The following is a 12,988-nucleotide window of genomic DNA, read 5'->3' on the forward strand; positions in this document are numbered from 1 at the left end:
AGATAAAATGTGTTCTTTTAATGCTCACATTGGTCTACTTTCCATTTTTTCCTGGATCCTAGAAAGGCCTTCCTGTGCTTCCTAAGACACAAAATCCTCTTCCCAGCGCCTGCCTCCTGACCCCAACTCAGGGCTGAGCCACAGAACCAGGGCACTCATCCCCACAGCACTCCCTGCAGAAGTACCTGCACATTCGTTTGCTGTGTCGTTAAGTGAACTCATTTCACTGTGAGTATCAGGCTAAGTTCTGAGGATACAAAAATGGAGGGACACAGTCTTTGCTTCTTCAGGATACTCTAGAAGTTACAGACGTTTCACGGACAGAAAAGTGGGAGCCGGAGTGGGCTTGGGGCATTTAGGGAGGACTTCATGATGTTGGTATGTGATATGGAGTCGTGAGCAGAAAGACGGTTCCTCGCGGAAAGCACACAGGAGCCCCTCAGGTCCTGAGACCTGGGTGTCTGAAGGCCCACGGCATGCGTGAGTGCAGCCCAGGGTCACTGGGAGTGAGGGGCGAGGGGTTCAGCAGGCCATAATTGCAAGAGCTAACTTGCTAAAACATTTACATGCACGCCAAGTGATGAGGTGTGGACCAGACCACTCGTGATGACACAGTGTGAGCATGGTCACTGGGGGCCTCAGAAACCTGAGCAGACGAGGCCATGGGGGGATCTGGGTGTCAGGAGACTCACTTTTCAGGCAACGTGGAGGACAGGCGGAGGGGCTGAGATCAGGAAGACCCAAGAAAAAGGAATGAAGTAGGGTAGGGTATGGGGTTGGGGAAGGGAGGGAGATTCAAGACAGAATGAAAAGTCAAACTCACCAGGAATCCAGTAATGTGACTGGCTTCCTGTGTGCAAACAGGGAGGTGAACACTAAGATACCTCGGGGGCCACACAGGCATTTGTAAGAAAGCTCAGCTGTGGAGGTTTTGAGGTTTCCAATGAATAATCCATCTTTTTTTCCCCCAGGTTCAATACCAACTGAGAGGCAGATATAGGCATTGAACTATAGAGACAAGTCACGCTGATTATTCCTAAGGCTGCCTGCAGACTGGGCCTTAGGCCAGCGGACACGTGTGTTTGCTAATCTCCTCTGATGACTTAGAAAGACCATCCACCGAGCCACATGGGCCCTGGACAAAGGGCCTGGCTCCACACAGGGAGGGACAAGAGGGGGACAGAAGGCAGGCTTTCTCCAGGAGGCAGCTATAGATTTGTGATAAGATTTGATTAAGTTGGTCTTCCTCTGGAGGAGATGGGGTGAGGGGAGGGGTGCCAGCCTGGCAGTGGAAAGCTATCAAGGAGGCAGGCCCCTCACCACCCACGGGAGGATGCAGGCATCTGAAACCCGGGACACCTGGCCGTTCTCCATCATGAGTCCTGTCCAAGCGGCCAAGCTGTGGTGAAAGCCCCGGCTCTGCACAGCCGTTTCCGAAAGCAGATCCTAGTAGTGATCATTGCAAAAGAGGTGAAGGCAGACCCAGAGGCCACCATTTGGAAAAACAAAACATTTTTAGGAGTTTAACTTTCTCAAATAATTCTCAGTGTAGAGTTACACGTAACAATGTGGCCTGCACTGAGTCCATCAAAGTTGGAATTAACTGGTCATTGGCACCAGGGAGAAGGAACAATGATGCCTGCAGTCCCTGGACCTTAGAAAAACTAGAGAAATAGGAACGGAGCACACCATTAACTATTCTGATAATCACCTCGATCCGGTAACAATAAAAAAGGTCTTCAGACCAGGAAGACATGAAGGCTCCTGAAACTCTGCATCACACTTTTTCCATTTGCAGTCAAAACCATCCCTGCTCCTGGCTGCCACCTCAAAGCATCCTGTTCCCTTGCCCTCTACAAGACAGCTCCAAACCCTGTGCTGCCAGACGGGGCCGCCCACTTCACCTCGCTGTTACTGTCACTCCTCTCGGCCCTGATGATGCTGCCTCTGTCTCCGTCACTGATCTTGTCCCACTTCCGGGAAGTCTCAGGACATCCACAGGTGCCCCTTCCAATCCCCTCACCCCCCAGTCTCGGGCTCCTCTCTCCCTGGGGAACTGCAGAATCCCGAGCAGCTTCCTCTGTAGCAACCACCTCTCCCCTTGTCAGCAGCCACGGGCCCCTGCCCAGTGGACGCGATTGCCTCCCGCCTTCACCCCTCCATGTCCTAGCCCCTAAACCAGCACATAGCCCACCACCCCCCTGTGACTCCCTGGCCCTTCTCTCCACGTTGGGCTCAGTCAAACCAAGACCCAGGTTAAATTCAGATGCCGAGCGTCTCTGCACGGGCAGCGCTGTGGGTGGGTCTGGCTGGTGTGCTAATCCCCTGACCGTTGGCCGTGTGGCCCTCTGTGTTTCTAACCACTCTTTCTACCTGGCTCATCCTCCCCTCCTCACTGCCCATTCTCACCTGCCTGGCCTTCAGCCTATAAGCCCTTTCTCATGCTCAGCCATGGCTCCCCACTGAGGACAGTGAAGTAACAGATGTCTCCTGCTCCCCAGCACCTGACACCTGCTGCAGGCCTGCCTTCCCCAGAACCCCAGGCTGCTGGACAGGAACCCCCATAACCCCCATAAGGAAGGCTGATCTCCCACCAGGCCAACCCCGTTACTCTCGTCTTCTCAAGGACATGCTCCATCAGGTCTTCCTTCTGTCTTGTTTGTTATGTTTTGGCTCAAAACAGTCAAAATAACCAACAACAAAAATGCTGTTATTTCTCCCACCCTGCAAACCCCTTCCCTCTTCACTTCCTTTGCATCTTTTTGTAGCAAAACTTCTTGAAAGAGTGGCATATGCCCACTAAACTCACACCCCCTGCCTTTGCTCCCACCATGCCTGTGAAATTGCGGGGGTCACAGGTGGTTCTCAGTCCTCTTCTCGGAGGCACCACCAGCTGGGAGAAGGAGCAGGACATGGAAAGCACAGATAGCAAAAGCAGGTGAAGCGGCGATGTGAGCGGAGGAGGCGCCCAGAACACCAGGCCAGGCAGGGGAGGTTGGAACAGAGGCAGGCCAGCCAGCTGGGCAGAGAGAGCCAGAGCAGGTCCTCAACCAGCGGTGCTGGAGGCAGTGGGGGTCAGGAAGACCAGGGTGGAGGCTGCAGGGATGAGGACATGTGCCGAGCAGGGCAGGCACTGGTGCTGAAGAGCATGGGTCGGGGAGGATGTGGATTAGCCAGGTCGCAGAGGTAATGGAGAAAGGGGTAGTGAACCTCAAGCAGCCCTCAAAAGACAGGCAGCAGCACTGGCAGGCGGCATGTGGAGGAGGATGAAAGCCTCAGTACAACTCTCCAGCCAGGGGCAGAAGAGTTATTATGCCTGGGAAGTGGGCTGGCTGGGAAGGAGAGGAGGTTGGCCATGGGGATCGGGGCTTGGCTTAAATAGGCATAATCTGATGCGGCAGCTAGTCACCAAATTAGGCAGAGTGAAGGGGTGACACTGCTGTAACAAGAAATGTGTATTTGGTTTCTGCCCCGGGTTCCTAGCACTGAGCCCCTAAAACCCTTGGAATTCCCCTAGCAATGCAGGCAGAAGAATGTCCTTCATCATTTGTCACAAGCCCTCTCCAACCCTACCTGAGTGTATGCTAGTGAGGTGGCTCCCGGAGGCTGGGGGCTGAGTGCCAGAGGGACGTGCCAGATCTTTGGAGGGCTGGAACTTTCAGCCCCACCCCCCCAAGGTCTGGGGTTCACTCAATGGCCAATGATTTCATCAATACTGCCTATGTAATGAAGCTCCTTAAAAATCCTGACATTACAGGGTTTGGGAGCTTTGGGGTTGAACACATTCTGGTGCAAGAGGTGATGCCCCCTGAGAGGGCATGGAAGCTCAGTGTGCTCCGCTGCCTGGCCCCGGGCCCTGTGCACTTCTTCTCTGGCTGCTCTTTTACATCCTTTCATAATATTGTTGGTGATGAATTGGTCAATGTTAAGTGATTCTCTGAGTTTTGTGAGCTGCTCTAGCAAGTTACAAATCCCAGGAGGGGGTCGTAGGAACCCCTGATTTACCGCTGGTCAGTTAGAAGGGAGACCTGGGACATGCAGTTGGCATGGGGAGGGGGGCAGGCTTGTGGGGCTGAGTCCTTCACCTGCTAACTCCAGGCAGGTGGTGTCAGAATTGGATTGTAGGACACTCGGCTGGTGTCTGCAGTGAACCGCAGAATTGTTTGGTGTGAAAAAAACCCTACATTTGGTGTCAGAAGTGTTTTCTCTCTCTCTCTCTCTCTCTGTGTGTGTGTGTGTGTGTGTGTGTGTGTGTGTGTGTGTAGCATAGCAGTAGCAGTAGCCGTAGTAGGAAAAACAGGAGTTTGTTTTTTTTTAGAGGAACAGTTCTGCATGCAGTTTGCAGCTAGAGAGGGGTCTGGGAGGCATCTGAACAGAGGTGACAAGCAAAGCCACAAGAGCATGGCTTCATTTTCTGCTAAATTTGCAGTTCAAAAGTTCCAAGTTTCAGTTTTGTAATATGAAACACTGTCAGTGAAACAGTTTTTGAAAGAACAAGAAAGGTTTTTTTTTTTTTTTTTTTAAAAAAAATCAGCATCTTATGTTCTTAGTTTTAAGGAAATGGGCATGATGTTGTCTCAAGTGTATGAAGACAGTTCTGTCAACTTCTGGCCTGGGAGACCCCCGGGCTCTGGGAAAGTAGAGATAACAGACTTGAAAATCCATCCCTCTCTTGTAAGTGGGCCTAGGGGTCTGTACTTTCTAAGCAGAATGATTATAGTTTTCATCATGGGGAAAGAAAGCCTTAGACCAGGGAGATAAAAGAAAGATGATAGATGCTGTTCTTTTTCCTTTCCCTGGGCAATTTTGTCATTGCAGAAAGGAAACAGACTGGAGGAAGATTATGGCTTTTGCTAAGAGTTGAACCAGAAAGGCTGGCAAGAGCAGCACGCAATGACAGTTGACGCCAGACTCTGGGGTGGTTGGAACAAGTCGTGAGATTTAAGGTAAGTTATAAAAGGATATTCTAATCAGTAGCCAACAACGTGGCTTCAACAGGTTAAGAAAAAGTTAAATGTTATAAATGAAGACACCTGATTGTAACTTAGAGTTTGCCTAAAATCAAGGTGGTTTGTGTTTTCCAAACCACCTTCTGCCCCTATCCCAGCTCTTGCAGAAGAGAAGAAGGCTCAGTGGCAACCCAGCCCCACACATCTGCATCTATTTAAGAGAACTAGAAGCATGAGCATTTAACAGTCTGACAACGGAGACAAGAGCATGTCAAAGCAAGGAGACTCTCAAGGCCAGTAAAAATAGTGAACATGACTTAGAGGGTCCTTATGGCTCTTGGCAGTAAAGGCCTCAGACAAAAACATGTGTTGTCAGGCATGGGAGTATGGTTTATATAATCAGCCTTGGTTTTAACACTGAGATGTTTTAGGATGTTTCAGAAATAAAAGTTGAGAGAACTGCCAAAGAACTTATCCAGACAAAAAAGGAGGTGATGGCAGAGGACAGGGTGTATTAAGGCAACCATGAACTGCCCCCCACCCCCTATGGTTTACCTGGCAATGTGTGTGTGTGAGGGGGCATTGCTTTGATAATCGGATTCCCAGCAAAAATAAAATCTATGATGTTGTCAAAGAGGATGGCAGGCGAGGCCTGGGAAATAAGAAGTGGCTCACTCTCCCGGGACATCCTCCTCAAATTCTTATTTTATGCAAAAAGTAAAAGTGCATCAGGATAATCGCTCCCGGCTTAGCTTTTCCAAAAGCCACATACAAATGGGACTTTCTGTTCTCCATGACAAACTAGCAGTTAAAGGAAGGCAGAATGCATTTTTTTCCCCCTGACTTTCTCTGAATGCGATTCAGACAACTGACATTGGAAGTCAGTGAGCGCCAAACTTGGATTTTTTTTTTCAGCGTCATTTGAGTTTTTTTTCTTTTTCTTTTTTTTTAAGGCTACATAAGTGATGGGAACATAATCGTCTTGGGAATCCACAAATAACTTTTTAAAAAGTCATAAATCTGGATTTCATGCCTCATAGTTTTCAACAACTGCGAGAAATATGTCAAAACTCGAACGCGGTAGGTTTCTGTCCCCGTTAGTGGGCACAGACTGACGCTTTGGGTCCCATCCATGTGCTTTGGTGGTAACTGCGTGACCTCGTCAACAGCATGCTGGCGAAATGCCTTGGTTGCTTTTCACTGTCGTTTTTCAATATCATGATAAAAAGCACAGGGAAAGAACCATAAAGTCATGGAAACTTTTAAATGGTCTGATAGGTGGCATAGAAATTTGTAAACCTTATAATAACACTAGAGCAGGTCCACAGTGTCATTGAAAGTTGGGGGTTTTAAGCGAGAATTTGGGCAGGGCCAGCCCCAGCAACTCTGCAGTATCCTGTGGGTCTTCATGCTTCGGAGGAGAAGCTCATCCTAGCTGTGCATTCTAATCACCTGGGAAGCTGTTAGAATGTTGTTCCAGGGGCCCCACCCCACGCTAATTAAGTCAGAACACTGGATGGGGGGTGGGGAGGCCTAGGCATTAGTGATTGTTAAAGCTCCCTAGGTGAAGCTAATGGGCTGCTCAGGCTGAGGGAAGATTTTTACCGTGCCCGTGGTTCTCAAATGTGACTGCTAGTGCAGTCACCCGGGGAGTTTGAAACAGTTCCAGTGTCTGGAGCCCCAACTCCGAGCATACTGATTTAAGTATAGGAGGTGTGGCCTGAGTAGCAGGAGTTACAAAAATCTCCCCAGCTGATTCTAATGACAGCAAAGGACCAAAATACAATCACAGAGGCTCAGAAGAGCAAGCGGGTTCATATCTCTAACCATAAACTTACATGTGTCAGTAAGCACTTAGCAAGTGAGCCCTGCTGCCCTGCACTGACCAAAGGAGAAGAAAATAGAGTCCCTGTTTTAACAAGCTTGAAGGGTTAGGAGAAGAAATCAGTGCAGCAAATGCAGTGTCAAGTCTAAAACAATTAGACACCCAGTAAAAGATGAGCTTCCTTTCTGATGGATACAGTGCTACAACTCTCAATGCATTTCTCTTTTGCAATTGCCTTTAGGTCGACACCTGCCTTTCCTCTCCTACTCACCTGTGAGCACCTCAACACCTGCTCAGCCCTCCCTGCCACCAGCCTGTGAGCACAGGCAGGTGAGGCCTGGCATTGTTTTCACTGGGCTCAGCTCATCAGGGTGTGGGAGGCCGTGTGCCCTCTCCCACCCTGGCATGCAAGTCTGCTCTGTCTGCCTTTCCTGGCTCACTCTCCAGTTCCTCTGCTGAGCCTGGAGTCCTGCTTTGGGCTCCAGTTCACCTTGCCAGAGGTGAGGACTCCCCTCAGCCCCTGCCAATCCTCATGTCCTGGGGGCAGATCAAAAACAGTATTCCGAATGGTTGGTCTGGCCTTTCCCAGCTCCACCCACTTCTTGGGGGTGAATGGATCACTTTATTGCTAAAGAAATCCTGGGCCTGGTAGGTGTATTAGTCCGTTTTCATGCTGCTGATAAAGACATACCCAAGACTGGGTAATTTATAAAGAGAAAGAATTTTAATGGCCTCACAGTTCCACCTGCCTGGGGAGGCCTCACAATCATGTCGGAAGGCAGACAGCACGTCTCACATGGCAGCAGACAAGAGAGAAAAATGAGAGGCAAGCGAAAGGGGTTTCCCCTTATTCACTATCAGATCTCATGAGACTTATTCACTACCATGAGAGCTGTATGGGGGGAAACTGCCCCCATGATTCAATTATCTCCCACTGGGTGCCTCCCATAACACGTGGGGATTGTGGGAACTACAATTCAAGATGAGATTTGAGTGGGGACACAGCCAAACCATATCAGTAGGGAAGGAAAGATTTCTTTCCTCACCCATTGCTAGGTTCATGGCTGGGGCCCTTCCCTGTAACAAAAGAGTAACAAGAGGAAAGCGGGCACACATATTTAGTATGTGTTTCATGTGACCCAGGAGCCATCATAAGGAAAGGAAGACCCAAAGAAACAGGCAAACTTGGGTATTTTGTAGTTTGGTTTGATGAAGAGTGGATAGTGATGGAGGAGGTGATTAGACAAACCAGGAGTGAGCTAATGGTGATAAACTGGGGGCACTGAGCAAGGCCTGTTCGTTCCGATTCTTCTCTGTGCTCCGTGTTTTCAGAGACAAGGCTGTTCCTTTCCTCCAAGTACTGGGACAGACTCTCCCAAATGAGGATCTTATAACCTGCCCCAGGAGAGAAGGGCAAGGAGGGGAAAGCGAGAGGGGCCTTCCTGCTTCTGCGATTTTCTGAAATGCCAAGGTGCTATAACTGGGGACAGTGTGTCCTGAACACCATCAGCCTCTTGGTTTCCAAATGCATTAGTCTGTTTTCATCCTGCTGATAAAGACATACCCAAGACTGGGCAATTTACAAAAGAAAGAGGTTTAATGAACTTACAGTTCCATATGGCTGGGGAGGCCTCACAATAATGGTGGAAGGTGAAAGGCACATCTCACGTGGCGGCAGACAAGAGAAGAGAGCTTGTGCAGGGAAACTCCCCTTTATGAAACCATCAGATCTTGTGAGACTTATTCACTATCACGAGAACAGCATGAGAAAGACCCATCCCTGTGATTCAATTACCTCCCACAACATGCAGGAACTCAAGATGAGATTTGGGTGGGGACACAGCAAAACCATGTCACCTAAGGTTGTGAATGCTTTATTAGTTTTGTTGTGGACGCCACACCTTCTCACATACACCTTCCTCCTTCCTAGAATATCTCAATTCAGCACAACCTTGCTCCCTGTGCAGGAGGCGGCAGGAAGCAGCACATCCTCCTGACACTCCCTGGTTGACAGGCACTGGTTTATGCTGCAGGACCTAGGGAAGTTCCCTCCAACTAGGACAGGAATGTTGCTTTAAAAGAACATTAACATCCACCTTACATAGGTTAGGTTTTCAAATGAAGCCTTTATTCAAAGTCATGGTTTGGTTCAAGATGTATAAAATGCAAGACTGATTGTTGTGAATTTTCAAGTTGAATTGGAATGAATTGTATCTGATTTCTCAAAAGCTTTTTACTCCCTTCTTTTGAGAGTTGCTGGATGTTTTAGATACATTATTTTATGTGCAAGTAAATGGAAACAACCTCATCATTTCAAGGCTTCAGTAATTTGTTTTTCCTTATAATCAGGCGTATTCTTCAAAGTATGAACAAAGTACTCTCCAGAATCTTGCAATACTTTGGGACTTAGCAATTTATTGTTTGTCTATAGGAGCCACTGAACTTATCAAAAGCTTTACAACTTATTCACAATTTTTTTTTTTTTATTAAAAAAAAACTTACCCATCTGGATTTAGTTTTTTAAACAAGCAAATTAGCTTTAAAAAATTTTTACAAAGCCAGGCATGGTGGCTCATGCCTGTAATCCCAGCACTTTGGGAGGCCGAGGCGGGTAGATCACTTGAGGTCAGGCGTTCGAGACCAGCCTGGCCAACATGGTGAAACCCATCTCTACTAAAAATACAAAAATTAGCTGGGCATGGTGGCGCACACCTGTAATCCCAGCTACTTGGGAGTCTGAGGCATGAGAATTGCTTGAAACTGGGACGTGGAGGTTGCAGTGAGCTGAGATCGTGCCACTGCACTCCAGCCTGGGTGACAGGGTGAGACTCTGTCTCATAAAAAATTTTTTTTACAAAAATGTCTGGGATTCATAGAACTTAAAAACAAAATTTGATCTCTAGGCTTCCTTCTGGGGAAGGCCCAGACCAGCAGCCACTGACCTCATCCCTGCTTAGGGTCTAGAGTCCAGCTACTATGTGGTCTGGCTACTCAAAGCACAGCATTGTTACTTTATAAGACAGTAGAGGTTTACAGTGTTACATCTTGGTTTAAGGACATATTGTTTGTTTCCATGATTTATTTGCTGCGGAGTCTTTGGTCAGAAATGCAAACTCCCATTGCACAACACTTTTCTGCTTTTGGGGAATGCATCAGAATGAAAGGCAAGGACTCCCTGCTCTAGTTACAAAACACCCCTGGGTGAAACAAGATTTTGCAAAGAGTGTGAGTCCCAAGCGAGCAGGAGTACAGGCAGGGAGGAGAGAAAGGGCAGTGACAGGCTCTCAGGAAGGACAGATCCTAGCTGGATGTCAACTTTTGGAAAAAGAATATAAAATTCCCCCAATATGAGTAAACATTCCAGATTCAGGGACCCAATAAGAGCGGGGCTGAGTGTCAGGAGACCTGGGCTCCTTCTGGGTCCCCAAGCACCTGCTGTGGGACCAGGACCACTGAGACTCACAGGGAGAGGTCAGGCGACAAGGAGGGACATAAGGTCCTGTCGGGGTGACCTGAATTCTGTAGTCCTTAGTTCTTCCGCTATGAAATGAAGGTATGGCACTGAACAATTCCCTGATTTTCTTTCCTTTTGATCATTTTCAATGTTGTGGTTCCTTCTGATCTTCTTGCTCTTACTCCTCCTTACTTAGCAACTCAATTTCCCCCCAGTTAATTTCAAAAGCTTCTGTTGTACTTAAGTTGGTAATTCTAAGAAGTTTTGTTCACAGTATAAAAGTAGGCTGGGCCGGACACGGTAGCTCACGCCTGTAATCCCAGCACTTTGGGAGGCCAAAGCAGGCAGATCACCTGAGGTCAGGAATTCAAGACCAGCCTGTCCAACATGGCCAACATGGTGAAACCCTGTCTCTACTAAAAATACAAAAATTAGCCAGGCATGGTGGCACGCGCCTATAGTCCTAGCTACTCAGGAGGCTGAGGCAGGAGAATCACTTGAACCTGAAAGGCAGATATTGCAGTGAGCCGAGTTTGTGCCACTGCACTTCAGCCTGGGCAATAGAGTGAGACTCTGTCTCAAAACAACAACAACAGTAAACGTAGGCTGGAGAATTCTGACATGTGCTCTCACATTCCACTGTATTTTAATTGACCCAAACAAAGAGTCTTGGAGGTTTGTTAGGGAATATTTAATTTTTAAAATTCATCATTAGGGTACTGAAGTCTAAAACAGAGATCTGATCTCAACAACCTAGTTTCTACTTCTCAGTCAAAAGCTCTTCTGTTGGCTGGACCATGGCAGGCCAGTGGGTGAAGCACATTTCTGGCCTCCAAGGCTGAGACCAGGCCTCTGTGGAGGAGCTGTGTCTGGGATGGCTCCATGGAGGGGCTGTGGCTCCTTCCAGTGCAACCCTGGAAGGCCACTTGGCTGCAGCCCATGATAGGATGGGGGCTGAGCTAGGTGAGACAGGGAAGGTCCAAGATCAGGTTCCAGTCCCCATCCCTCTGCCACCAGCAGAGTGTGCCTGTTTCCTACTGGCCAGCATTGTGTGGATCAAAGGACATACATGTCACAGACAGGTTAAAAAAAAAGTCAAAGTGAGTAAAATAATTTATTGAATACTGATTTTAATCTTGTAAAATAACCCTGATACCTTTGCCAAATTATTTTGAAACTGACTTGCAAATCAAGCATTGTAAAAAGCACATTTATTTTATGGAAATCAGGTCCCTTAGTAGACCTGCTTTTTAATGAAAGATGGAATTATAGCATACAGAGTATTGACTTGACGTGAAGTTCAGAGAGTGCAGGTGGCAGTTTCAGAGTTAGTTACTAAGTCCCAGTTCGGATCCTCTTCTTAAAATCTCGCACAAGGGGCTGGGCGCGGTGGCTCAAGCCTGTAATCCCAGCACTTTGGGAGGCCGAGACGGGCGGATCACGACGTCAGGAGATCGAGACCATCCTGGCTAACACAGTGAAACCCCGTCTCTACTAAAAAATACAAAAAACTAGCCGGGCGAGGTGGCGGGCACCTGTAGTCCCAGCTACTCGGGAGGCTGAGGCAGGAGAATGGCGTAAACCCGGGAGGCGGAGCTTGCAGTGAGCTGAGATCTGGCCACTGCACTCCAGCCTGGGCGACAGAGCGAAACTCCGTCTCAAAAAAAAAAAAAAAATCTCGCACAAACGACTTTCTGATTATTTATCTGAAGCCAAGCTCAGCCTTATGAATAAGGAGCACCTGTGTCACCTCCTGAAAGCAGGAAGGTGCTTCCATCCCCAGATTCCCATCCTGTACTTCCTCGCTGGTACCTTTCACATCATCAGTTATATCCTAAAGTGCAAAGGGCCCTGGGGAGAGAATGCATTAGCTAAATTCATATAAAGGCATAAACACTCTGCAGGATCATTTTCCAGCAAAGTGTATGTGTTTAACTTTTAAAATCAACTTTACTGAGGTATAATGTAAGAACGATGAAATGTAAAAATTTTGATGATTTTGACACATTGAGGTAATAACACCTCAATTAAAATATGGAGTATTTCCGTCATCCCGAAAAGTTCACTCATGCTCCTTTGCATTCCATTGTCACCCCACCCCCGGACAATCACCGGTGAGAAAACTGAAGACAAAACTGAGCTGGCCCTTCTGAAACATCATGTTAATGGGACTATGAAAATAAGCACATTCTTATAAACCCCAAGACCTCAGAGACGTGGATGGATACTAGAACAGAGTCAGGCGGTAGACCTTGATCACTGTCTGATTTGACGTTTTTTTAAAAATCATTTTGGGGAAACTGAGAAAATACAGGCTGAAGACTAATGTTTGGGGAGAATGGCAAAAGTGAAAGCAATGTTAGGAGACTGATGCCCTGGATTTATAGTACACCGGCCACACACACACAGATGTACACACACGAGCACACACATGCACCTGTGTACACAGATACACATGCACACACAAATATATTTGTATATTTTTTTTCTATTTTAAGACCAGACTTGCCAGGCCACATTTAGTTTATTGCATCTCTTTAAATAGCCAAAATGAAATAAAATCTGAAAACACAAAGCAAATACGCTTCCGAGAGTGGGGAGGTCAGAACAGGAGCAGAGTTAAAAAGAGTAAAATATGCAGAGTTGGGCCAAGAGGTGACTAAGAGGGAAGGAGATGATAAGATCTGTCCACAAATACCTGGAGGTTATAAACAACAAGGAAAGCGACAAACCCAACCAGCTAACAACAAAGGGTGACCA

General features: G+C 47.6%; 1 protein-coding gene and 1 long non-coding RNA gene across 2 annotated transcripts in view; one reads left to right on the forward strand and one right to left on the reverse strand.

Annotated features, from left to right (window-relative positions):
- The window catches only part of LOC108516720 (uncharacterized), a 96,755-nt gene extending 96,531 nt beyond the window's left edge, over window positions 1-224 (forward strand). The window contains exon 5 of the long non-coding RNA XR_001881916.1: window positions 63-224. This is a non-coding gene — a long non-coding RNA (uncharacterized LOC108516720). The remainder of the gene's footprint in view (window positions 1-62) is intronic.
- The window catches only part of MCPH1 (microcephalin 1), a 246,742-nt gene that overhangs the window by 27,604 nt on the left and 206,150 nt on the right, over window positions 1-12,988 (reverse strand).

The sequence above is a fragment of the Rhinopithecus bieti genome, unplaced genomic scaffold (genome assembly GCF_001698545.2).
Source record: "Rhinopithecus bieti isolate Rb0 unplaced genomic scaffold, ASM169854v2 scaffold_39273, whole genome shotgun sequence".
NCBI lineage: Eukaryota > Metazoa > Chordata > Mammalia > Primates > Cercopithecidae > Rhinopithecus > Rhinopithecus bieti.